Source organism: Schistocerca serialis, chromosome 2, assembly GCF_023864345.2.
Source record: "Schistocerca serialis cubense isolate TAMUIC-IGC-003099 chromosome 2, iqSchSeri2.2, whole genome shotgun sequence".
Lineage (NCBI taxonomy): Eukaryota > Metazoa > Arthropoda > Insecta > Orthoptera > Acrididae > Schistocerca > Schistocerca serialis.
Genome location: NC_064639.1, coordinates 1,117,599,127 through 1,117,626,478, shown reverse-complemented (window position 1 = coordinate 1,117,626,478; position 27,352 = coordinate 1,117,599,127).

Here is a 27,352-nt window from a genome sequence, read left to right as displayed (position 1 = left end):
GGAAATCGATTATAAAATGGCAGCTGTAATACCCACAGCGGAACTGGCGATTGAGTTTAAGAATGATTCGCAATTGTTGAGAGAAGATCAGATGTCCGATAACACGTCCGTCATCGAGCGAGGGGATGCAGAGAGGGATGAGGTCTGGTTAAGGCAGTTCGGTAGCTTATACGACGAACTAAGAGATTATAGGGGCCTGTAAGGGAGAAGTGTTTATGGGGAGCGCGTGCAGGATTTTCCGCGTCTCGTCCCGCAGGAAGATAGTGTTTGTGAAATGATAGAAAGTTCTGGCCCTAACCGGCAGACTTTACTAGAAATAGTTGATGTTAATGGGGAGCACGAGCAAGATTCGTCGTGTCTCGTCCCACAAGAGTTGGATGTTGAAGTAGTAACGGAAAGTTCTGGCCCTAACCGGCAGACCTTACCGAAAGTCGTAGTGGTAGAAGTAGCCGACCCATCCGACGCAAACCTCCAGTTTAAACATTGCGAGAGTATTAAGGAGAAAGATTACGAAAATTTTAGTGATAGCCGGACACGATTGGTAGAAAAGCACATAGATTACAGCGTGTATGAGGTTAGAGCTGACATTATACAGTCAGATGATAACAGTGTGGGTAGCGCAGATCTAGAGGAAGTAATTGCAGATACTACTGGGCACATTTCTCCAGGTAGATTGGCAGATGAGATCAATCTGACTAATGAGGAATCAACGAAGTTGACAATTAGTGAATTGATAGCAATGCAACACTCACTAGTTGACGAGTTACAGGAAAAGGTTTCGGTATTGGAGGCGAAGTACAGACTAAGCCTCAGGACAGACGTGTTGAAATTAAAACTGTATGTGAACAGAGGCTGAAAAAGCCGCCAGATAAACCGGATTTAGGATCAAAGCCGGATGGTTTTTTCTGGAATGACCTGGATATAGACGAGGATTTACTGTGGGAAAATAAAGAAACAGTCGAGGACAAGTGTAGACAGATAGTAGTGTCTGTTAATATGCACGACCTACAACTAAACGTGTTGATTGACATCGGTGCAGAATTGAGTGCTGTATCTGGGAAAATATTTGAGTTACTGAAAGACAGACCTGGCATCGTAGTTATGCCAGTAACAGGAGTGAAAATTAACGGTGCTACTGGGAAGACCAGTAAACCGGTCACAAAACAGATTTTTGTCAACTTCGAGATACGTGGGGCACGATTTGAACAAGAGTTTGTCGTCGTGCCAGACTTAACTGCGGAAGTAATTATCGGGTTAGATTGGCTATTAAAGTACCGTGCAGTGATTAATTGCGAAAGCAAAACTTTGACATGTACGTCACAACTTAAAACAATAGTAGTTAGTTTTGACGAGGCAGGAGACGGTGTGCATAGGCAATACCAGCCTATACATATTGTTAACTGGCCGGATGGTATTGACGTAGGTATGAATCTGAACTACTGTAATGTGAAGAATCTCGGCTTTGACAATAATGTAGAAAATGAATTGGAAAGTATTGTAGACGGTGTGTCAAACGTAACATACGAACAAAGACGAGGCCGACTTTCCCGTACCTATTGCCATCACAACCATAGGGCATGGGGCAAATATGTAGCAGTATTTGAGAGAATTATGAACACCTTGAGACATGAATCGACGGGATTTTCTCCAGAGGAAATCCTGTTGGATGACAGAAGTAAAAGTTTAGTGGAAGAGATAATCAAATTCCCTCCACGGATTAACGTTAGTATTGGTGTGAAAAAAGATCGTTTGCGAGAAGTAATGAAGCTAAAAGACGATGCTCGCATACGTCGTCATGACGCTAAAGCGCGTTTTGCTAAGTTTGCAATCGGAGACTTAGTACTTGTAAAAGCTCATGAGAAATCGAGCGAGATAGACCATGAAATCTCTAAATTTAAGTTTGTTTATAATGGACCATATAAAGTCATTGGTATACCTCACACAAATGCTTATTGCTCAGAGTATCCAAGCTCTGAAAAACTATTAGGTATACAGAACATTGTAGACTTGAAATTGTACCAACCTAGGATCGATTAATACCACACAATGGGTAATTTGTACAGTATGTAATATAGAGTGTAAGATTTAAGGATGTGCCATGTTGCGATGCTTTTGCCTGACCTAGAGGTAGTTAAAGAACTTGTAATTAACATGTAATTAATTTTGATTAGACGTTTTAGCCAACTGAAAAATCCAAGCTGCTAGTTTAAGTTTTCAGCTGAGTCACAGTAGATTAAGGAATGTAAATATGCTTTTGTAACTAGCTGTCAGATTTCATGAATGTGTGTTTTATTAGTCATTGCCGATGTACTTAGACGCTGTTTTAAGTTTCAGGCTAGTACATGCGTGTGATGATGGACAGTGTTGCGTTATCCACTGTGATAGTATTAAGGGACTAATTGAGATTACTCGGGAGTGAGTTTTCCTAAAGAATTCAGTGAAGCGGACGTTCTGGGAATGCCGTTACACAGGCGAGTGAGATCAAGCGTGCCGCACAGGCGGGCGCAACAATACTGGCGAGGCGGAGCCGCTGTCGGCTCTTGTGCCGCTGTTGGCTCTTGTGCCGCTGTCGGCATTCTTTGTACTTGCGAGTACGGAAGGTAGAGTTGTTTTTTTCTTCCCGGACAGCTGATGTGAAAGAATTCTGCTGTTAATATTTATGTTTTTGTCGATCTGCTGTACATTATTTTCTTGTTTAGCGTTAAATAGATTCTCGTGACGAGAATATTAATTATGAAAAGGTTATACAAAATGTGTAGTCTATTTAATTATTTATTTGCGTATTTTGATCTACCTGTTTTTATGCCCATGCACTAATTAATTTTGCAAATAGTATTCCATTTCTTATAGTGTTACGAATTTTAATGATTTTGGAATAGCTAAACCATTTTCTATGTTTTCTATGAATTTTGATATGTTGTCAACCTGTTTTATTTTGTGCAAGATGACAGAGTGAAATAAAATTAGGAGTGTCTCCACTCAATTATTATTGTTTAAAAATTGGTTTATGGTTAATTTGACGAATGCTAAATTTTTTTGATGTTTTGAGCATATGCATTTCCGCTGTTTCTTTTTTGGGACATTTTCTGAGTCTGTTTACGTTACACGAACATCCTCAGACAATGTGGGGCACGTGTAACGCCGGAAATGCATATCCTCCTATTTCCATCTACTGTACTATAATTTTTTTTCCTTGTTTTGTTACCTCAAGATATGACATTTCTGTCTCTTTATATATTGTAATTGTTTTACTATTTGTATATATATATTTATGCACTTATGTCGATGTATAATTGGTTTGTTTCGTAAATATTATTTGTATTTTTACGCTGGGTATTGCCTAGGGAAAATTGCTATCGAACGATTACATCGATGGGTCGTGTGAAGAATCAAAGTGTGTAGGATCTTTGGTAGTGTGAACTCTGCCGCGTGGAGCGCGGGCAGAGCAAGAGAGAGTCTGGCGGGAGTAGCGAGTGGAGCAGGTGTGTGGTGTGAAGCTCCCGCGAGTTGCCGCGCTTTCGGGGTTTGGCAGCATGTAATTGCGCTCTACTTGCGATGATAGTTTCTGACATGGTGTCGCGGACGGGAAGCATTAGCTGGCGCACATCAAGAGCCCGTTTCGTCTGGTGACCGTGTCGAGAAGAAGGCGCGCCAACATCCAGCTTCTGCAACAGCGACGGCCGACAATGAGCGACTGTCGCCGCCTCCTCGATCGGCGGCTTCAAACCTGCAATCAACCAACAAGGAAGACTGGAAGCACGTAAAGTCTTAGAACTGTATGGCAAACCTCAGCTTTTCAAACTTTTAAAATTGTTGCATCACAAAATTACAGCTACTTAGCATGAACCTTTGTTGCTCACTGTCCCAATTGCATTACCAAGCAGGGTCCCTTCCTTTTCCGAAATGAACCCGAATGTCGTTGAAATTCAAACGCCAGCATAATTCCATTTCAGTGCTTTAATTTCAAAGTTGAGTTAAAGTATTCATAGCTGGCTACAACACTTAGATTACACAAGCACAAATTAAGAGTGCTAGTTTTGTTACCGTATTTTAGCTTACCTGTGAGTGCAGCTCAGCTTGGTACGTACTAAATTTTACTATTGTTAATTGTTCAGAATCATTTAATTCAAGTTCAAAGTTAAATCTCTTATTTCTAAATTGCGTAGATTCAAGTAGCTTTTGAAATGTTTGTTGAGGTAGTCCAAGACTAACCGTATTTTACTGAATTTCGATGTGCTTCAGAAAGAAAGCTCACTATTAACTTCAGTCGCTAAATTAACTTTCGATTTTCCGGTTTTGTTAATTCTTTTGCTAAATTAAGTGTAGCGAAATTTATTACTTCTGACAAACTTTCAGTTTTCACACTACACGTGTCAACTTTCAGTTGCCACGCTTCTAGTGCTAATTATATGTGTAATTACCTTTCTTTTTCAGTTACTATAGTAATTGTCCTTAGGACCGGCGACCGTAATTTCCCCCAAATCTCAAATATCTAATTACCGCTAGTTAATTGTTAATGTAACGGCCGCACATTTACTTTCTTCATTAACTTTACCCCTTTTCAAAATTAATTTCTACCAGTTTCATTTGCATTTTTCCTTTCATTTAGATGTAACCCTTTCCTCCTTCTTTACCGACAGATTAACTTCGGTGACGATTGCTTTTCCCAAGTTTCCATTAGGTACACGCGGTTTAATTTTTCACTGTCATTAAGGTCGATAAGTGAGGGGGAGGTTACAAGATTCGTACGAGAGAATGGAACTAGACGCTAGGGTTGTAACGACCTATTCTTTTCTCCCTGAGGGGAAGGCGTTGCGGGAATCACAAACTCTTTCGGACACAGAAATCCACGGCCGCAAACAAAGGTTATCGAGAAAACATAAAAAGCGACGTCGCACACCCTCAGACGATTTCCTCCAGCGGACGTCTTCTCCAGTTGACGACGAGACGAGAAAAATGGATGACACAGGATCGCCCTCACCTGTCACTTTGTCTGATTGCGAAAAACACGATTCCGCTCTTTAGGGCAAACAGATCACAAGCACAGCGAACGTCGTTGGTATACATCCAGAAACAACTGCAGATTCACCCTTAGTTACTCAGCCCACAAGTGTTCTACCGCAGGCACCGTTAACTTACGGACCATGGGCAGACGACATTCAAGACGATTCTACGCCCGCTGTGGTGGATGAGGAGAGGAATCTCTCCTCTCACACCTCGGCCCCTCCCGAGTAGCAACAGATGACGGCGCGGAAGCGACCTGCAGATCACAAGCCCTAACTTCTACGGCGACTCTAAAGGTGGTCCACCTCCCCCTCCCCCACTGCAGGAGACGATCTACAGACCTATCGCTTAGCGTACGAAGTTGTCGCTACTCCAAGATATGCTCAATGAAGCAGACGTTGACATTGTCTTTCTCCAAGAAGCCTTCGTCGCCGATTTCCCGGGTATGTGTGGTTGAAAGGCTGACAGTGGAGTCGCAGTTCACCTCAGAGAGGGCCTCGAGGCGGATGAAGTACGATATCTCCCCGACGCTAGAGGAATGGCCGTAACGGTGATAGGCGACCAGTTTGTCAGTGTGTACACCCTTTCTGGAACTAATCGCGACCGATCGCTCTTCTTCGCAGAAGGAATTGCACCGCTTTTTCAGGGCAGGCACGATGATTTGGTATTAGGGGGCGAATACAATAGTACCCAAGCACCTAAACATCAGCTGCCACGCCATTCACCGTGCCCCGACCTGGTGACACTCATCAGAGATCTCCAGCTGCTAGATACATGGGAACATGTCAGAGGAAATCGACCGAGATACACACATTCTGCGAGTCACTCTTCTAGTAGCATCGATAGGACTTCCGTCTCCCGTTCTCTCTCGACAACAGTGAGCGACGCGGAGGTGTGGTCAGTAGCCTTTTCTGATCACGAGGCTTATATATGTGCCGTCACCCTTCGTCGCCAACGGATGTGGCGCAGCCGACATCCCTGGAAATTAATCCTTGCTCATCTGGCTTCTCCGAAGTGTCGACGCGTCATCACGTGGAGTTCGTGCTTCCGCCGCTTCCCGACGTATTCTACATCGATCAGTTGGTGGTTAAACTGCGCAAAGCCGGCCATACGGAAAACCTTTATTACTTATGGTCGTGAGCCCGCTGTTTCGAGGCGGCAGACCCTCGACTTTTATTTCACCGCCCTTCGCGAATGTGCTTCCTTGCCACCAGCACCGGGACGACAGATGACAGTACAGCGTGCGAAGGCACGGATCGTAGCCCACATGCGCCGACACCTCCAAGGGACGATCGTCCGAAAGCGAACACATGACAGCCTCGCAACAGAACGACCCACAACGTACCACGTCGTTAGAGAACTTAAACTGCGACGACGGGCGCTGATGCAGGCCATCACCACTGAGGACGGCCGTCACCACACCACACAACGCGATATTGGTGGAGCCTTCTTCGACCATTACGCATGACTTTACTCTGTTCAATGTTAGGACGACGGTGACAGGAGTTTCACAAGTGGTTTATGGCATTCTCACACAGGATTTACAAACTGCATTATTGAACCACATTACGGAAGACGAAGTGACCAACGCCATAGGTAAAGGAGACGCGAATAAGTCTCCTGGCTCCCTGCGGAGTTTTATAGAACTTTCCAGTATTTACTGACTCCCACGTTGACAAACGTTTGTCGGGAGCTTATTATGTCCCCCGCGGTGCCGCTCCTCGCAACCTCCGTAGAAGAAAAATTATACCGGTTCACAAACCTAAAGGTGGGGCTCGAATACACGATTACCACGCGCTAACACTCGTCAACTGCGACTCGAAGATATTTAGCAGACTGTTAGCAAACCGTCTACGACCGACCCTACCTTACGTCATCTCACCAGATCAGACTTCCCTAGGGGGTATCAACAACAACCACACGGCACTGTGTCGATACCGGGACATTCTAGCCCTAGCGAGGGCATGCCGCATCCCGGGAGCGATATCACTAGATTTTAGCCAAACTTTTGATCGAGTGGATCACACTACCTAAGTCCGTTCTCCAACACATGCGGTACCCACAGCAATTCACAGACGTCGTGATGCGCCTACTCCGAGGGGCGACTTCCAAGGTGCTCGTTAACGGGTGTCTCACGCAGTTTCTCCCGATTTTCCAATCGGTGCGTCAAGGCTGCCCGTTGTCGACCTTACTCTACGCTCTGGCACCGGAACCGGCCTCCTTCAACGCCTCACTGGACTCGTCTTACATGACGTCACATTTCTCTGTACAGCGTATGCAGACGACCTGGTACTCGTGCTCCGCAATCACGACGATGTAACCAGCGCACTAGAATGGATTACCACATACGGTGTTGTTTCCGACTCACTGCGGCCCTTAACTACCGCCGCTTATTACAACGAATTCGGGTCCAGATCTTCAACCTTCGTCTGCGGACACTCGAGATTCTTCAAAGGACACACCTCGTGAATGTTTTACCACGCATCGCACTTTCCACACACAGCACGTGTCCTTCCAATACCGTTACTGATGGCCCGGCGTATATTAGCTGCATTCTGAGCCTACGTCGGTACAGGCATGCTCTTCAAAGTCAGTTATGAGTCGCTGACCCTTCCCCCTGAAACAGGAGGTCTTGACCTAGTCCATGACCACGACAGATCTGTGCGTCTGTCTGTCAGCTCGCACATCAAGCTGTGGCGCCACCACTCGGAAAGCCTGACAGGTTTGCTGTTGGAGTCCTTAGCTCCGTCCTCGCTTATGCCTCCACTGATGACGCAAGACATATCCCCCACCCTTCTGCTACTTCCGGCACTTTTACGTTGAACACATTTATGTCCGTATCGCAGTATCACCGTCGAAACAGGCGTCGGCGCAGTATATATACGATGTCGTACAGCAGAGCCACCCACCAAACATCGTGGAGGCCCAAAAGCCCTCAGGTGAATTGGAAGGTGGTGTGGCGGACGATACACGCGGTTACACTAGATACAGACGTCCGATCCATACTGTACATCAGAGTCAACGGTAAACAGATCACCCGATCACACCTCCACAAGATAAATATGGCGGAATCGCCTCTATGTGTAGACTTCGGAATACCGGACACGGACGAGCGCCGTCTCACATGTGGCGCGGCAGAAGACGTATGGCGCTTGGTGAGACAAATTTTGTCGTATTTTCTACGTTACGGAGATGATAGATAAACTCCAGTGGAAGACTCTGCAGGAGAGACGCTCAGTAGCTCGGTACGGGCTTTTGTTGAAGTTTCGAGAACATACCTTCACCGAAGAGTCAAGCAGTATGTTGCTCCCTCCTACGTATATTTCGCGAAGAGGCCATGAGGATAAAGTCAGAGAGATTAGAGCCCACACAGAAGCATACCGACAGTCCTTCTTTCCACGAACAATACAAGACTGGAATAGAGGGGAGAACCGATAGAGGTACTCAATATACCCTCCGCCACACACCGTCAGGTGGCTTGCGGAGTATGGATGTCGATGTAGATGTAGACTGACTCTGGAACACATCACATCTCGACTTCTACTATTTCCGGATGAACAGTATTTCCCGCGTATCAAAACCAACGCAGTCACGTCGATCTGTGGGCAGGCGGTACAATACTTATTTCACGATGGAGCTAAAGATGTATTAGACTTTTGGAAATACCTACAAAAACGTTATTGCAACATCGTAGAGAACCCAACATACGGACAATATTTTTCTAATTACTTCGGGAGTGCCCTACGTGACCCTCCAAGCGGCTGGGTCATCAACAAGTAGGAGAAGATACCCATTGACTGAGCTGACACGAATATGTCTGATTATCGGTGGAATAACATACGACGTAAGTGAAGGTGTACCTGGATGATGAAGCGTAAGGAGAGTAGCGACACACCCTCTGCATCGTGTACGAGGCACATTTTTCGTTTTCCCCATATATATTACCTCAGTGTAGGAAAGTACCGAGATATTGTTTCGTTTACTTAGAGCACGTTGCGGCGCTAGGTACATTTATTCTTGTTGTGGTATAAAATGAATACAAATTACGAATATATTAAAAGAAGTAAATAAAAAATCCCACAATTGATTCCCCATTACTATCCCTGATAGCTTGAAGGGCCCGGAGGACACTGTGGCCAGACGTTGGGTTACGACCCCTGCCCACACTGCCCTCCCCTCCATCCGAAAAAAAAAAAATTGTTACCTCCCGCGCCCCTTGGAATTTTCTGATCCATTCGACAGTCCTTACGAACAATGACTGCAGAAACGTCTTCGTGTGAACTATTCGTTGTATCATCCCTAACTTTCCTATTAATCCAATCTCATTGGGTATCCATACTGATAGAAAATATTCCAAAATTGGTCGCACGAGTGCTTAAGCTACATATTTTGTTGAGTAATTTCTCCTTCTTAAGAGTCTTTCAATCTCACTGTGGTGTATACTACTACTGCAACTAGTTTTAGAGATAATTCCAGTTTAGATCGCTGTCGGTGTGTACTCTTGGGTATTTTACGTTTGTTACAATCTGCAGTGATTAATCGAACGATAATGGTTATCCTCTCCTGTGTATCAAATACTTTCACTTCACGCGGAGATGCTCACAGATCAAATGAGAGCGCTAGTAATTAGGACCTGTTCACCCGTGATTTGTTCCCCATACTGTCCACACGCATGCTGTCAAATTGTTTTCCTACAAGGACGTCTGTCGCCAGAGCTCAAGATTTCGTAGCGAACTCAACTACGGGGTTGGATAGTAAAATAAGTATTGATTTTTCCGATAAATGTCCGAAAAGTACTGGAATGCTATCAAGCCGAGTGCATTATAAATAGGTGACAAAAGGAGTTACCGTTGTGTTATGGGACAATTGCTGGCAGTGCTTTGTGAAAGAAACAGAGGCTGTACCAACAGCGACGGACGAATTCATATAGATAACGAAACCTGCACCCATTCAGAAGTTTCCATTTCGAATGAAATGACAGACACAAGATAAGAGCCTTCTGCACATAAATAGAATTCCAAATTCGATAACGTCCGCTTCACTCGCTCGTGGTACGCAACGCGGTAGTAAAAGGAAACGATCCCTTTTATTTAAGAGCTCTTGTCTTTCCACAAGAGAGAACTTTCTTATAATATCCGCTTTTTTCCTCAAGATAGTCGTTTCATTATAGTTCGAAAAAAGATTTGGAATGAGCGTTACCCCTATTCTAGTTCGTGATAACGTCCAAAACTACAATTAAATTTAATGCAAGGAAGTATATTGGTATCACGAAAACAATATTCAATGAAAGTTTGATATGGAACATATTACGTGGTGTACATCGGAATTTAATAATCTGCATGAAATTGGGAAATTCGCAGAGAGGTTAGAGCAAGGAAAGGAAACCAGTAACTGATCTTCTGCTACAGCTGTGTGCCTACTAGTTGAGCAAGATATGCAGGACAACTTTTTGGGGTATGGAAAGTAGTAGATAGATTATTGGAAAAGCTAAGAGGGCTGCTCGTTAGTCGCACCTAGGTGTCTCAGTTGATCATCATAGTCCCAATCCTGCAACCAGTTTTAAAATGCTGTGGTGAATCACATACGGCCTTTTTTGTAAGTCAGTAGAAAGGAAACAAGACACTATAAAACTACCACGGGTTTTAGTTTACACCGATTAAACGATTAACAAAAGCAATTACCTTTACTTTGGCGTTAGCGATCGAATATTTGTCTTGTTCGGCTCAAATAAGTGTGGTGAGTAGGATGTAAAGGAGTGCTGTTAAATATACAAAATTCCGTTGGAGTAGATATCTTTCGAGATACTGAAATCGTACTGAAGTGTACAGCCAGGTTTGCTACTGGTAGCTTCGATCAACAAGCGACTTTTACGGGAACGCTCATTGAACTCAGTTGGACGTCACTAGAGAGAAGAAAACGTTTCTGTTGACGAAGCACTGCTGAGAAAGTTTAGACAAGTGACATTTTCGACCGATTGCTGAAAAATCCTACTGCCGTCAACATTCATCTGCAAGTGGACCGCGGAGGCAAAAGAGATAGGGACTCGTATGGGAGCATATAGATAGTCTATTTTTCCTCGTAGCATCTTCAAGTGGAATAGAAAAGAGAAAACTTAGCACGGTATGTCCGAACGAACAGACGTCATTAGAATAAGTTTAATTATAATTCTAGTACGGCGAAACGACAATATTAATGGTCGGTAGCCCTGCACAAGGCCGCATGTACGGAGACAGAGCTCTCGTCAAATTTAAGTAATTTAGGTTGTAATTAATTGTAGTTGAACACTTTTAACTAATTAAATAGTTCTTTTGTGTACTCCTCAAACTCACTCGGAAAAGTTTTTCTGTTAGTTGCGTAGTGTTCTAGTAATCGCGAAAAGTTCGTTTGTTTACCTACTGCTGCTTAGGCCTAATTTTTTGAGTGTCCATATTTAGCGTTATACTGCAATTGGAAGTGCATTTTTTCTGTTTTTTTTTTTAGAAAAAAAAATTCTTTATTAACAACAATATTAATTATACATATTTAGCCCACCTCCTGATATGATTAGTGGGCCATTATTGTTACATGAATCTGAGGAATATTTTTGCAGCTAATGTTACAAGCCGGCCGAAGTGGCCGTGCGGTTAAAGGCGCTGCAGTCTGGAACCGCAAGACCGCTACGGTCGCAGGTTCGAATCCTGCCGCGGGCATGGATGTTTGTGATGTCCTTAGGTTAGTTAGGTTTCACTAGTTCTAAGTTCTAGGGGACTAATGACCTCAGCAGTTGAGTCCCATAGTGCTCAGAGCCATTTGAACCATTTTAATGTTACAATTTGTGTTAGTGAGCTACATTTAAGTTCCTAAGCTAGTGTTAATTCCTACAGTAACTATGGACACTTTAATTTACCTACAATTTGTATTAGTGAACTACTACTTGTTAAGTTCCTGATCTAGTGTTAATTTCCTACGGTAGCAATGGGCAGCTAATTTTACCTACTTCTAAACTAAGAATGACTACTAACTGCAGCGTCACAGGTGTGCCAGTAAGTACAAACCTACTTGGAATGGCCTGGCTCCCCGAGCTAATCCCGAGGAGCGTGCCCCTGGCACTGGGCCGGCCGAGGTTAGTAATCGCTGCAGTTTCCTATGTTAGTATTCTAATCTACGTCCTACTCTACTAACTTAACCTACGTCATAGTTGGTGCTTTGTCATAGTCGGTGTGATTGATCCCATCCCCCTAACCCAGTACGTGGCGGTTTCCAACTGATGGAAGTCGGCCATTCCACGCACAGGCGGTATGGGATTGGGATCAGGTCTTAATCGGTTGGTTGGTTGAAAATTTGGTATTTACTCTTGATCCCTTAGGTACTCTATTAGAACTTTTTGTGATACCTCTTCTGCCAGAGCATTCAAGGTATGAAAAGTGTCTTCCTGTCTCAGAAGGTCGTATGTCTCGTTGTGTGGAAGTCTATCTCTATATGTTGTCGCCACGTCGTTGAAGAGAGGGCACTCGAAAACCACATGTTCGGGAGTTCCTTCTGCTGCGCCACAGTCACACTCGGGGGTTGCCCCTTTCCCAAACCGACATAAGTATGTCGGATAGGGTCCATGACCAGTGAGAAAGTGGATGAGTCCTCGTGTGGGTTCGAAATAATTCATGGTCCCGCGTTCTTTAACATTGGGTAGGAACTGGAATGTTCTTCTCCCCGTTTCATCTTCCTCCCAATTCCTCTGCCACAGTTCCTCCCCTCTGTTTCTTATCTCCCTCTTATCCTCTACTCTCACACCCATGATATCTGTTATTTTTCCCCCATCTCCCTTTTTCGCCCAATACCATGCTGCTTGTTCTCTTATTTTGATATCTAACGGGCAGAGCCCCATTATAACTAACAGAGCTCCCCCTGGTGATGTCCTGTAGGCCCCTACTGATCTTAATATCATATTTCTCTGGACTCTTCTCACTATCATGGCGGGCACGACCCGCGTGAGCCTGTGCGCCCAGACTCCCGAGCCGTAACCCACTACTGATGTCAGGATGCTATTATGATAAAGTTTGATGATGTGAGGGGGGAGATGAAATCGTTTATGTCCAATGGAAATGAGATTATTTAATAACTGTAAGGCTTTCTGTGTTACGGTTTCTATGTGCTTTCCAAAGTTCCATCTCTCGTCAATTATGACTCCCAAATATCGCACCTCACGTCGCCGAAGAACTGGTGAGCCATCAATTCTCACAGTGGGATTTCTAATAAGCTGACCTTTTAGTAGTAGATAAGTAGACTTAGTCGGGGAAACTTTCATTTTCGTTTTGAGGCACCATTGGTGCAGTCTGTCAATGGCCCTTTCGATTTTCGGTTCTATGTCCTCTCGGCTACGACCACCGACCAGGAGGAGGAGGTCATCTGCGTAGGCTATCACCTCTAGCACTTCTTCACTTTGTTGCAGTTCGTCTAATAAGGGTTCCATGTGCATGTCCCAGAACAGGGGCCCCAATACAGAACCTTGGGGACACCCCTCAGTGATTATTTTTCCAATTCTCCCGCTAGGGGATGATAGCCAAACCTCCCTATCCTTACAATAGCTCCTCAGACACCCATATAGCGGCCCTGGACACTCTTTCTCCCGTAAACAGGAGAAGAGCGAAGGCCACCACAGGTTGTCAAAGGCGCCACTGATGTCCACCATGATGCCGACGACATACTTATACGGGGTCGAACCGCAGACCTCGGCCGCCAGAGCGATGGCATCAGTTGCCGACCGCCCCGGCCTGAAGCCGAACTGCCTGCTGCTCATCCCCCACAGTATCCGGTGAGCCGTCAATCTGTCAGCCAGCAGTTTCTCCAAGAGCTTCCCAAATAGGTCTAATAGACAGATTGGTCTGTAAGATTTGACTTCAGTTGGATCTTTCTCTGGTGCCTTTTTAATTATAATTACGTTAGCGGTTTTCCACTTCTTGGGAAACCTTCTTTGTCGGAGACATTCATTGAAGAGGTGAGTTAGCGGCGCGACCAACTGGGGTGCCAGAAATTGCACCACCTCAGCCACAATGCCGTCTGGTCCTGGAGCTTTCCCTCTTTTGAGGGATTTTATTTGCACAGCCACCTCCTCTTCCGAGAATGGGTAGACTGCCGTGTTGTTGTTGTAATCCATTAAATATGCATCACGCAGTTGCTTCTGGTTTTCAGTTTCCCCATCCGCATTGTCGTCAGGCAACAGGGACTGGAGAAGGACCTCAGCAGTTTCCTGCCAAGACTCCGTCATCCCATCCCCTCGCCTGACAGTTGATAGCTCCAGGGGAGAGCGGATTTTTTCCCGTACCAATTTATAAGGGAGACCCCACGGATCTAAGGCCAACTGGTTCAGCACATAGCTTTCCCAGCTACGTAGTCTCACCTCGCGTAATTCCTTCTGAAAACTTTGCTTTGCCTCCCTGTATCGTAACTGCCATCTTTGTCTCTCCAGCCAGACGACACTGCGCTGGTAGTTTCTTCTTAGCCTTCTAACAGATTGACGTAACTCCTCTAATTCGGGCGACCATGGTGCTGGCGAGGCCGCCACGGCCTTCCTCCTGGTTGGTACGGCAGCCCTCACCGCTCTATGTACTGCGGCCACCAGTTCCTCGGCTCTTTTGTCTACGTCTATGTCTTCGTGTCCATCACCTTCTGGTAATGCAGGAATGTCGCACTCCCTCGCTAAAAGTTCCCAGTTTGCTTTATTATAATTATACTGCACCTCCCAACCCATGGTCCAGCGGCACTCTCTTTCACTTAAGGTAAAGGTTATTAAGTTGTGGTCGCTCGTGGTGGCATTGCTTATAACTGTCCAATTCTTTATTAGATTGGCTGCGTTGTGTGACGTAAGGGTAACGTCTATATTCGTGCCTTGTCCTCCCCCTGCTGTGTAGGTAGGAGGATTGCCCGGCTTGTTGACCACCACGAGCTGTGAAGCCATTAGAAAGTCCTCTACTTTGTCACCATTCGCGTCTCTGGTGCCGCTGTACCATAGGGGGGATTTTGCATTGATGTCAGCTGTTATTATTATTTTTCGTCCCCGCAACGCCGTGGTGACTCTTGCCAGATGTTCCAGGTGTTCTTCTATTTCACTCCGTATTGAAAATACATGTTTATGAGTATAATTACTCCCATTGGTGATTGGAGCTCCACGACGTTGCAGTGACGAGTTGCGAATTGTGCGAGCGTAGTTATCCTCAGGAGTTTATTTGTTATTACTATTGCTGCTCTAGGATCCTCTTCTCCGCTGACAATCTGCCAAGTTGTAGCAGCAAAAGCTATTTTTCCAGCTTGGGAGTACGGCTCCTGTAGGCAGAGCACGTCTAGTATCCTCTCCTCCACCTCTTTACGGAGCTCCTGCATAACAAGTCGACTGTTGTGCGTGTTCAGTTGTCCAATTGTTATTTCTGTCGTCATGGAAAATATGTGTGCATATGGTCGTCTGGCCAGGTCTTACTCCAGTCGAAAGCAATTCGTCCATTTGCCAGTACGGCCTGTACGTAAATGTCCTGAAGGTCAAACTTTTCACCGCGTCGCTCAAAAACTTTTTTCAGTAAGTCCCGCAGGGCTCCGAAATCAGTGGGGAGATTCACTGACTTGAGCTGTATTCTATCTACAGCCTCCATTACCGAGAAGGTTACCTTTCGTCCCTCTTCGTGTCCTACACGGACCACATGCCGTAAGGCAGTGGCCAGGATAATCGGCTCTTCCAGTCTGGCCAGTTGCATCGTGTACTCGATGTTGGGATATACCCTTACCGGGTCCACAGGTGGCAATCTGACCACAGGAGTGTTTTGCATTGTGGGCTTCGAGCTTGTGCTTGTGACAGCACTGTCTTGGACGGGTTTTTCTCTAGGTTTTATCTGAGATATTTCTTTCCTAGGATGCTCTTGCCGCTTTGGATGGATTGTCGGCTTTGTTTCCCATCGTCGAGGGGTGGGATCTATGTTCATTACTGGGGGATCTGTTTGTATATTTTTATCTATCATATAAGGCTCCGTTTGTATGGCCTTGTCTATTATTTCTATCTTATTGGCACTTGAAAGCGCCACTAGGAAGTTCTTGAAATTAGTTGCCCTCTTAGCGTCCCGCCTCCTCTTACTTGGGGATTTATGTTTTGGCATCCTATTTGGTGGGCTGTGATCAGCCATAATCGATTTTTGAGATAAGTCGTTGTTCCAACATTCTGGGCAACATGTTGGGCAACTGCGTCCCGAGGCTCCGCACGACTTCTTCCCTCGGTTTTTGCAAGGGATGCAAACCGCTGCTGCTTTGCAGTCTTTGCGGTTGTGTCCACTTGTGCCACACTTCGTGCAAGCCGACTCCCTGGTACACAGCCTTAGGATGTGATCCAGGTCACCACAGTTGTGGCATCGAGGTACCACGATGTAGTCTCTGACGTTGATGGAGTGGAAACCTATGTATAATCTGCCCATTGCCGTGACTTTTCTCCACATCGGTGCCGTGACCTCAGCTACGTGATGCACTACATCACGCCCCCGAGGCCCCGTCTTAAATCTCAGTTTAAAACTCTTTCGGAATTCCTCCTCATTTATGTCATCAAAATTCTGCTCTTTTATAGTATTCGTCAGTTCGTCATCTGTCATGATAGTTGGTACGTCATAGAGAATTACAAGGGGATTCCTTTTCTTGGGTGGTTCGCACTTGACTAGTGAGTTTAATTTTTGATTATTCAATATTTTATCTTTGTCCTCTTCTGAGGCTACTTCTACTATTACTGAGTTTCTACTGGGTTTGATTCGTTTTATTTTTATTTTGTCTTTGGCCGGGTTTATAGTTTTAGTGAACAGCTCTTGTATTTTCTTAACACTGGTGTCTTGCCCAGGCAGTGTCCTGAGAAAGACCGCAGTGTCTGTTCTTTTGGTTGCTTTGTCAATGCTTTCTTTTGTTGTGTGCGGCTTGGTTGGCGCCTGCGCAGCCACCGCCGCCCAAGTCTTGGTTGGTTGGTTTCTCAATCTACTATTTTCTTTTTCTAGTTCTTCCACTCTGCCTTCTAATTTTGCGTGGGCGATGGCCCATGCAGTAAGTTCGTTTTTAATGATTGTTAAGGCCGCTTGGCTTATTTTCCCATTTTTCACGTTCTGCTCTAAGAGCAGTGAGATTCTACCATGTCTCTGTGTAACTGATTCACCTTCTACCTGTCCCATCTCGTCCTGGGGAGAGGGATCAGGCACAGTTGAAGCGCGTTTGGTCGCACAAGAATCACTCGCTTCTATTGTCGCCATAATGAGTAACGAGTGATAAAAGATGGGAGACCGTCTCTTGCCCCGGACCGGCTCCTCTGGCATGGGGGGGGACATGAGGCAGCTCTCCCACCGGCCTCGCCCCAAGGCCAAGGGAACTCTTCGAGCTGCAGGGTTCAGCGCGCCGTCGCCAGCGCACTGGTCCCCATCGATGGCCTCGTCGTCGACGATTTCACACGACGCTCCTCGGCAACTGCACCCCGCACTCCGGAGAGGCGGATGCACCCCTCGCCCTTCGCCGCCTACTTGCCCGAGCTTCCACCTGAAGGCCAAGGACCCACTCCTACTCAGGTGGTGGGTCGGTCCCCCAGTCGTTCGGCGGTCTGGGCCCATCTAACCTAGCCCAGGCGATGTTACCACCTCCTGGGTTTGGCAGAACACGCCCCGGTTACCCAGGGGCGCGGCGAAGCACCCTTGCCGACTCGCGCCGTGATCCCACGCCGACAAACGAGGTCGCCGGCATGCAGAGCACCTGCTGGTCTGTGCCCTGCGAACAGAAAGGGACTGGTGTTCGGTCCCTTGACACAGCTCCCCCTGTGCCACGCACCCTTCGCTTTCGCATCGGGTTGGGTCACAGCTCTCCCTTTTGTCGCAAGGCAGAACGCCAAGCTTAACATCTGGCACCACGGGAAGGCGGAAAGAGCCACTTGGCAAGGAGAGGCTATGAGAGACGCTTCACTTCCCCTGTGAGGACTGCCGCGGCACACCCGACTGGAAAGCGATACGCCCCAGTGCGAGCTTCCGTGCCCTACGGCGCGCCGGCAACGGGCGGGCCCGCCCCGAAACGCGCCGTCAAACGACTGACCTCACGCCAGACAAGTGCATTTGCTGTAGTTTAAATACGTTAATTAGGGTGCTTTTCAAGCTCACCATTAAAGGTTTTTCTTTTATTTGCGTATTGTTCCAGTAATCGCGAAAAGTGCGTTTTGTTTGTATTTCGCGGCTTTGCTTTACTTTCCGAGTGTGCATACTTAGCGTTATACCGCAATCTTAAGTACATTTGGTATAGATTAACTAATTAAACACCTTCATTAGTGTGCTCTTCAAGCTTGCCATTAAAGGTTTTTCTTTCATTTACGTATTCTTTCATTTATCGCAATAAGTTCGTTTTGGTTACATTCGGCTGTTTAGGCTTAATTTTTGATGGTGCGTATTTAGCGTTATACCACAAATTTAAGTGCATTTGGTTGTAGTTTACTTACATATTAGTTTCCAAAACATATTTAGTGCCCTTTTGCATCTGCATTTAATATATTATCGTTATCACTCGGTAAATCTCTTAACTAATTTCCAAACTACCATGGGTACTAAGTGTGTAAGCAGCAGTAGGAAAGTTTGTTCAGGGGTTTTGTGCAGTTGTTGTGACAGGTGGTTTCATTGGGGAAATTGTAGCGGCGTGGGAATTGGGGAAGCAAACGAGTCTCTTCCATTCTTTTGCAGGGTTTGCTCAAGAGATAGGATTATAGCTGAACAGGAGGAGAAAATTAGAGCCCTTCAGCCGGATTTGGACAGAGCGAGGTAGGAACTGAAGAGGTTAGGGGGGAGGAGGGTAATCAGCGGTGGGAAGTGGTAGCTGGGAACAGGGGCCACAGAAAGAGGACAGTGTCTGACAGTTTCCCAATTGGCACAATCAATAGATTTGCCTTGCTACCACAATTAAGTAAGAAAGATACTCCAGTAGACGTAGCTGTAGTTAAGATGCAACAGAATCTAACTAGGAAACCAACTGTTTCAAGAAACGTAGGAAGTAAGAGGAACGTTCTGTTGCTAGGTAGCAGCCATGGAAGAGGTGTGGGCCAGATTTTGTAGTAAAAATTAGGTGCCAGGTGCCAGGTCACAAACGTTTTCAAGCCAAGTGCAAGTCTTAGCCAGGTGGTAGAGGATATAGGTTCCTTGTGCAAGGATTTCACAAAGGAAGATCATGTGATGATAGTGGGTGGAGTGAGAAACAGTATTGATAGGGATCAGGGCTATAGTATTGAGTGTGACCTGGTGAAAATAGCCTCGGCAACGACCCATAGCAATGTTGGGCTGGTGCCTGCTTTCGTGCGGCATGATCAGCCCCGGTTGAATCGCTCTGTCAGGAGGGTGAATATGGAGTTGGATCAGTTGCGTAGGGCGGCCACTCTGCCAGACATTGGATTGGTTCCTGTAGAGTCTATTGATAGGGGGGATTTCACAAGTCATGGCCTACACCTCAGTAGGAAAGGGAAGGGTAAACTGGCAGGGTTGTTAGCGAAATCCATAAGGGGGGACACTAGTACTCATGGATTTACCTCTATTTTAGACTAATATCAGTGTCCAATGAGAAGTTCAGGCAGGCAGGAGCTCAAGAGGTCCAAAACTCACAAAATCCTCAGAACAGGAAAGTAAATAATAATGTTACCGTATTTAACCAAAATATTGGTGGATTAAAGAAAAAAGTAGATTCTCACAAAAGTAAAGTAAAAAATAACGTTACCATTTTTCACCAAAATATTCCAGGATTGAAGAATAAAGTAGATGAGTTCCTGGTTTGTTTAGGTGACATTTAATCTGATAATGTAATAGATATACTATGCCTGTCTGAGCATCACATTGTGTCTGATATGGAAAATGTAAATATCAATCGTTATAAACTAGCTGCACGAATGAGTAGAGAGAATAAGGTGGGAGGAGGAGTTGCCATATATATCAAAAGTTATCACTGTGTAGATAGCTTACATACAAAAAAGTTTTATCTAGAGCAACATATAGAAGCATGTGCCTGTCAACTTAAACTGAAGGAGGGCTCTTTTATAACTGTAACAGTATATAAGTCCCCTTCAGGGAACTTTCATTTATTCCTGGAAAACTTGGATGCCTTGTTGTGCTATCTATCAGATAGGGGAAAGCAAATTATTATTTGTGGGGACTTCAATGTTGATTCACTGAAAGAGTGTAATAGGAAGAATGACCTTGAAGTCCTGCTCAGTTCTTTCAATTTGATATCTGTCATTAATTTTCATTCTCAGGTAGGAAAAGACAGCAGCACATTGATAGGTAACACTTTTATAGGCCAAGACAGGTTTAAAAACATAAATTCTTGCCCTGTTGAGAATGGGCTTTCTGATCACGATGCTCAGCTAGTTACAGGATATGACATAACTCGATTCAGTAATTCAAAACTAAACTCCAAGGTTGTGCATTCAATTAATGACTCAATAATTAGAAATTTCAGAGAAAATCTTCAGCAGTTAGACTGGGATGAGATGTACAAGGAAACTGATGCTAATTTAAAATATAACTTATTTCATGATACACTTGTAAGAGAATTTGAAAACTGTTTCCCCAAGAAAGTATCTGTTGAGAGGCCAGACAAACGTGTGGTTCCTGAAGAGGGGCAGCAGCCTTTTCAGTAGTTGCAGGGGCAACAGTCTGGATGATTGACTGATCTGGCCTTGTAACACTAACCAAAACGGCCTTCCTGTGCTGGTGCTGCCAACGGCTGAAAGCAAGGGGAAACTACAGCCGATATTTACATTTTCCATATCAGACACAATGTGATGCTCAGACAGGCATAGTATGGTTAAATGATGATGGCGTCATCTTGAGTAAAATATTCCGTAGGTAAAATAGTCCCCCATTCGGATCTCCGGGCGGGGACTACTCAAGAGGACGTTGTTATCAGGAGAAAGAGAACTGGCGTTCTACGGATCGGAGCGTGGAATGTCAGATCCCTTAATCGAGCAGGTAGGTTAGAAAATTTAAAAAGGGAAATGGATAGGTTAAAGTTAGATATAGTGGGATTTAGTGAAGTTCGGTGGCAGGAGGAACAAGACTTTTGGTCAGGTGAATACAGGGTTATACATACAAAATCAAATAGAGATAAGGCAGGAGTAAGATTAATAATGAATAAAAAATAGGCGTGCAGGTAAGCTACTACAAACAGCATAGTGAACGCATTATTGTGGCCAAGATAGACACAAAGCCCACCCCTACTACAGTAATTAAACGTTTATATGCCAACTAGCTCTGCAGATGATGAAGAAATTGATGAAATGTATGATGAGATAAAAGAAATTATTCAGATAGTGAAGGGAGACGAAAATTTAATAGTCGTGGGTGACTGGAATTCGAGTTTAGGAAAAGGGAGTGAAGGAAACATAGTAGGAGAAAATTGATTGGGGCTAAGAAGTGAAAGAGGAAGCCTTCTGGTAGAATTTTGCACAGAGCATAACTTAGTCATGGCTAACACTTGGTTCAAGAATCATAAAAGAAGGTTGTATACATGGAAGAATCCCAGGGATACTAAAAAGTATCAGATAGATTATATAATGGTAAGAGAGAGATTTAGTAACCAGGTTTTAAATTGTAAGACATTTCCAGTGGCAGATGTGGACTCTGATCACAATCAATTGGTTATGAACTACAGATTAAAATTGAAGAGACTGCAAAAGGGTGGGAATTTAAGGAGATGGGACCTGGATAAACTGACTAAACCAGAGGTTGTACAGAGTTTCAGGGAGAGCATAAGGGAACAACTGACAGCAGTGGGGGAATGAAGTACAGTAGAAGAAGAATGGGTAGCTCTGAGGGATGAAGTAGTGAAGGCAGCAAGGATAAAGTAGATAAAAAGCCAAGGGCTAGTAGAAATCCTTGGGTAACAGAAGAAATATTGAATTTAATTGATGAAAGGAGAAATTATAAAAATGCAGTAAATGAAGCAGGCAAAAAGGAATACAAACGTCTCAAAAATGAGATCGACAGGAACTGCAAAATGGCTAAGCAGGGATGGCTAGAGGACAAATGTAAGGATGTAGAGGCTTATCTCACTAGGGGTAAGATAGATACTGCCTACAGAGTTTGACAAAGCACTGAAAGACCTGAGTCGAAACAAGGCCCTGGGAGTAGACAACATTCCATTAGAACTACTGACTGCCTTGGGAGAGACAGTCTTGACAAAACTCTACCATCTAGTGAGGAAGATGTATGAGACAGGCGAAGTACACTCAGAGTTCAAGAAGAATATAATAATTCCAATCCCAACGAAAGCAAGTGTTGACAGATGTGAAAATTACCGAACTATTTAGTTTAATAAGTCACAGCTGCAAAATACTACATGAATTCTTTACAGACGAATGGAAATCTTTTAGAAGCCGACATCGGGGAAGATCAGTTTGGATTCCGTAGAAATATTGGAACACGTGAGGCAATGCTGACCTTACGACTTATCTCAGAAGAAAGATTAAGGAAAGGCAAACCCTAAGTTTCTAGCATTTGTAGGCTTAGAGAAAGCTTTTGACAATGTTGACTGGAATACTCTCTTTCAAATTCTAAAGGTGGCAGGGGTAAAATACAGGGAGCGAAAGACTATTTACAATTTGTACAGAAACCAGATGCAGTTATAAGAGTCGAGGGGCATGAAAGGAAAGCTGTGGTTGGGAAGGGAGTGAGAGGGTTGTAGCCTCTCTCCAATGTTGTATATTGAGCAAGCAGTAAAGGAAACAAAAGAAAAATTTGGAGAAGGTATTAAAATCCATCGAGAGAAATAAAAACTTTGAGGTTCGCCGATGACACTGTAATTCTGTCAGAGACAGCAAAGGACTTGCAAGAGCAGTTGAACGGAATGGACAGTGTCTTGAAAGGAGGATATAAGATGAACATCAACAAAAGCAAAACGAGGATAATGGAATGTAGTCGAATTAAGTCGGGTGATGCTGGGGGAATTAAATTAGAAAATGAGACACTTAAAGTAGTAAAGGAGTTTCGCTGTTTGGGGAGCAAAATAACTGATGATGGTCAAAGTAGAGAAGATATAAAATGTAGATTGGCAATGGCAAGGAAAGCGTTTCTGAAGAAGAGACATTTGTTAACATCAAGTACAGATTTAAGTGTCAGGAAGGCGTTTCTGAAAGTATTTGTATGGAGTGTAGCCATGTATGGAAGTGAAACATGGACGATAAATAGTTTGGACAGGAAGAGAATAGAGGCATTCGAAATGTGGTGCTACAGAAGAATGCTGAAGATTAGATGGGTAGATCACATAACTAATGAGGAGGTATTGAACAGAATTGGGGAGAAGAAGTGACCGGTTGGTAGGACATGTTCTGAGGCATCAAGGGATCACAAATTTAGCATTGGAGGGCAGCGTGGAGAGTAAAAATCGTAGAGGGAGACCAAGAGATGAATACACTAAGCAGATTCAGAAGGATGAAGGTTCCAGTAGTTACTGGGAGATGAAGAAACTTGCACAGGATAGGGTAGCATGGAGAGCTGCATCAAACCAGTCTCAGGACTGAAGACCACAACAACAACAACAAATCATGGAATACTTCTAGATAAGCTCAAGTACTGTGGTATGTATGGTACAGTGACCCAATGGTTTAAATCATACGTAACTGGAAGTGTGCAGAAAGTTGAAATAAGCAGTTCACATAATATGCAAAAAATGGGTGATTTCTCAAACTGGGGAACAATCAAGAATGGGGTGCCGCAAGTTTCTGCTGTTCTTAAGATATATTAATGACTTGCCTTTCTATATTCAGGGAAGATTTAAAGCTGGTACTTTTTGCCGATGATACAACTATAGCTATCACACCCAACAGACAAGAATTAACTGGTGAAATTGTCGATGTTTTTCAGAAAATCATTAAGTGCTTCTGTGCAAATGGGATCTCATTAAACTTTGACAAAACACACTATATACAGTTCCACACAGTACATCAAAATTTCTAGGTGTATGGATTGATGAGGGGTTGAACTGGAAAAGAACCACACTGAAGATCTGCTGAAAAGTTTGAATTCAGTTACTTAAGCTATTAGGCGATATACATCTCAGTAAATTAGCTTACCACGCCTGTTTTCATTCTCTACTTTCGGGATGGCATCATATTCTGAGGTAAATGATCATTGAGTAAAGAGTGGTCATTGCACAAAAGCGTGTAATCAGAATAATCCAAGATCAATTTGCAGACACTTATTTAAAGAGCTAGAGATCTTCACTGTAGCCTCACAATAAATACATATTCGCTTTTTAAATTTGTTATTAACAATCCGAATGAATTCAAAAGTAATAGCAGTGTACATGGCTACAACACTAGGAGAAAGGATGATCTTCACTACTCAAGGTTAAATCTAACTTAGTCTCAGATGAGGGTGAATTATGCTGCCACGAAGTCTTTGGTCACTTACCTAAGTCTGACAGATAGCCATGTAACATTTAAAAGGAAATTAAAAGAATTAATTAATGGCAACTCCTTCTACTCATTAGATGAATTTTTGGATATAATAAGTGGGTAATTTCCCCAACCCCCACAAAAAAAGGAAAATTATAAATATTGTCATGGAATATTTTGTGTAATGTAATATCTTGTACAGACACCTTTTATTAACCTGACACATTCCACATCATTACGAAGTGTCGTATTCATGATCTATGGAACAAGTACTAATCTAATCTCTAATGGTAGAGCTGAAAACGTTTGCTGCCTTAACCCTCTACAGGACTCCAAGTAACATTGCAGGCAATAGGGGCGCAGACATTGTGGCATGTGGAGGTCCCACGAAGCGAGCAAAGACAGCCAACATGGTTAAGATGACACTCGCGATAAGCGAGAACTCCAGGTTCGAGTCCAGGGTTGTCCACAAATTTTCCTGTGTCAACAGTAGGTAACATTTCCATACCTTACACAGTTGATGTCAAAAGAATTCCCATTTGTGAATAAATAAAGGAATGGTAAAATGGTAAAATGGAGTAATGGTAAAATTTATCGTCCGGCATGTACCGTACGGTGGACTCCATATAGATGTACATTTCTGTTACGTATTCCACACACGACCTTGGGACAAGTTAAATGCACTATGAGTTGTCAATGTTTCAGTCTTACCTATTGCATGACAAAGGACATTACGATGCTGTAGCTGAATAACGTAGCACAGTAGAAAAGGGAGCCCGTGTTTCGTAGTATCTGTTTCTAATACTGTCTCTTTTGTACTGCCTAGCACTTTTTGCTAATTCAGAGCTGTTTTGAGGGATGCTGTTGAGTCTGTTTAACACGTATCTGATTGTGGCTCGTTTGTCATTATGTGGATGGGCTGAGGATGCGTTTATTATGGTGTATGTCAATGGAGGCCTTTGCACATGTCAAAGGTGTGATTGTGACTTTGTGACTGTTCTTCATCGTGATTAAATTTAGGAAGTGAAGGTTGTTTTATTGCGTCCGACGTCTTGGACGCTGAGGTGGCTGGTAATGATACAGTTATGTAGAACAACCTGAATAAGTATACTTTAATAATTACAACAAAACTTACCTATGCTGGCCAGGCTCGGCTGTAGCTATGAAACTGCACCCGTGAACTTTCTGTTCAGAATACAGTTAATGAGCACGATTTCTGAGTGGCGAATTGATAGAAGTTCAAAATGGTCATACCGTAGCTTCACTACAGTCGCTAGAAATCGCAAATTCGTAGACACATTTTGACACAGTTCTGATAGCATTGGCACGTAGGCACAGGAGAAGTCTCTTCTCTCCTCGACGGGTGACATGGACTGTGTCATGGCTAGTAGGCAGCACAACGACTTTACGACGTTATTCCGACAGGAAATTCCTGGAAATGGGCAGTGAAATCAACATGGGGCAGGACAAGCAAGCATGCAAGGGCGAACCCGGAACGGAAGCATCGTTTGTCGCTTGATTGTTTGCATTTATTTAACCACCAAATTATAGCATGAATAAATTGCTGCAATAGCCACTAATAAATATGTGTGACAGGTTAACTAGTTAGTTGCTTACACCAACAATGTGCTTTAAGAAGTGGTTTTACCGCAACAAGCCAAAAAACTCAGTGTCAGAATAAATATCAAACTGTAAAAACTTTTTAATAACTTTCCTCGTAAAACAGAAACTGCTGAAAGAACGATGGCAACAATCTCTTAACATAATTTAAGAAAAGGTGACAAGGCCTTCAAAGGATTTTCGGAAAACTAACTGACAATTTTTGTTAAACAAACAGGCCCCTAACACAGGAGGGCAATTACATTGCTAAAAATCGATATAAAATCTACTGAAAATTTTATCAAGTAACAAAACAGCAAATGGAATGAGGTTATCCACGCGTGAGGGAAGTAAAATTTCAAGTTAGACACAAACTGTTATTATGGTTAAATGATTTGGAAACATTCGCATAACATAGTAATGAAAACAGTGAATCGTTTCGGAAAAAAACTTAGAAAACCGGAAACTAAATTTCCAATACAAGCGTATTCCAAAGGAAATGTAAAAGTTGAAATAATTTTCCATAAACCAGAATATCAAGTAATATAGCCAGAACTTAAAATCTTTTAGCAGGCAGCGCGGGCCCGCGGGCTGACATAATCACAAACATTGATCAAAGGCAGGTAAGCACGAAAGCGGTGCGTGCAGTGACGAGCTCACGCAGTCACCAGCCGCTGAAAACCCGGCCGCGAGAGTCAGAAGACTACGTAGGGCTGTCAACAAGAGCCAGATAGGTGAAACATAGGCCAAAAAAATAAGTTAGGTGAACAGTAATGACCACCATCTCGAGATATGGCCAGCATAGGGGTCCAGTAATCCGCCACAAAATTTTAAAAATTTATCCTTAACCAAATTTTCATTTTATCGGAAAGTGTAGTAGTGGCGAATGTAATGTCTCTTAAGACATTTAACAGAATAAAACTTGATACAAGAAAGCTTGATAGATGGTAAGAATAACATCTGGCACTAATTTAGCCAAACGAAACGGCAATGAGCCTTGCGTGAAGCAAACAGTAACTTAAGGAAAGTGACAAGCTTACCCCTGCCAGGCGGTAAATTTAGATCTTACAAGTAATGCCTCCTTTCGTGGTATTTAGACCTGTAAACCAACAACACAATTTTAATACACATATTAAATACAGGAAAGGCTCTGTTAAAAAAAACTGAGCCGTGGCGACGGCCGCTAATCGATTGTTCCCTGACTTCCGTAGTCGTACGTGTGTATGGTGCCACATTTCCCACTGTGTATCGATTATCCTTGTGAAGCAACACCTCATCAATGCCACACAATCATTCAGTATTTTTTTTTTTCTGGCGGTCCATTGAAGAGGCGGTGGAAAGCGGAGGGAGGCAGTACGA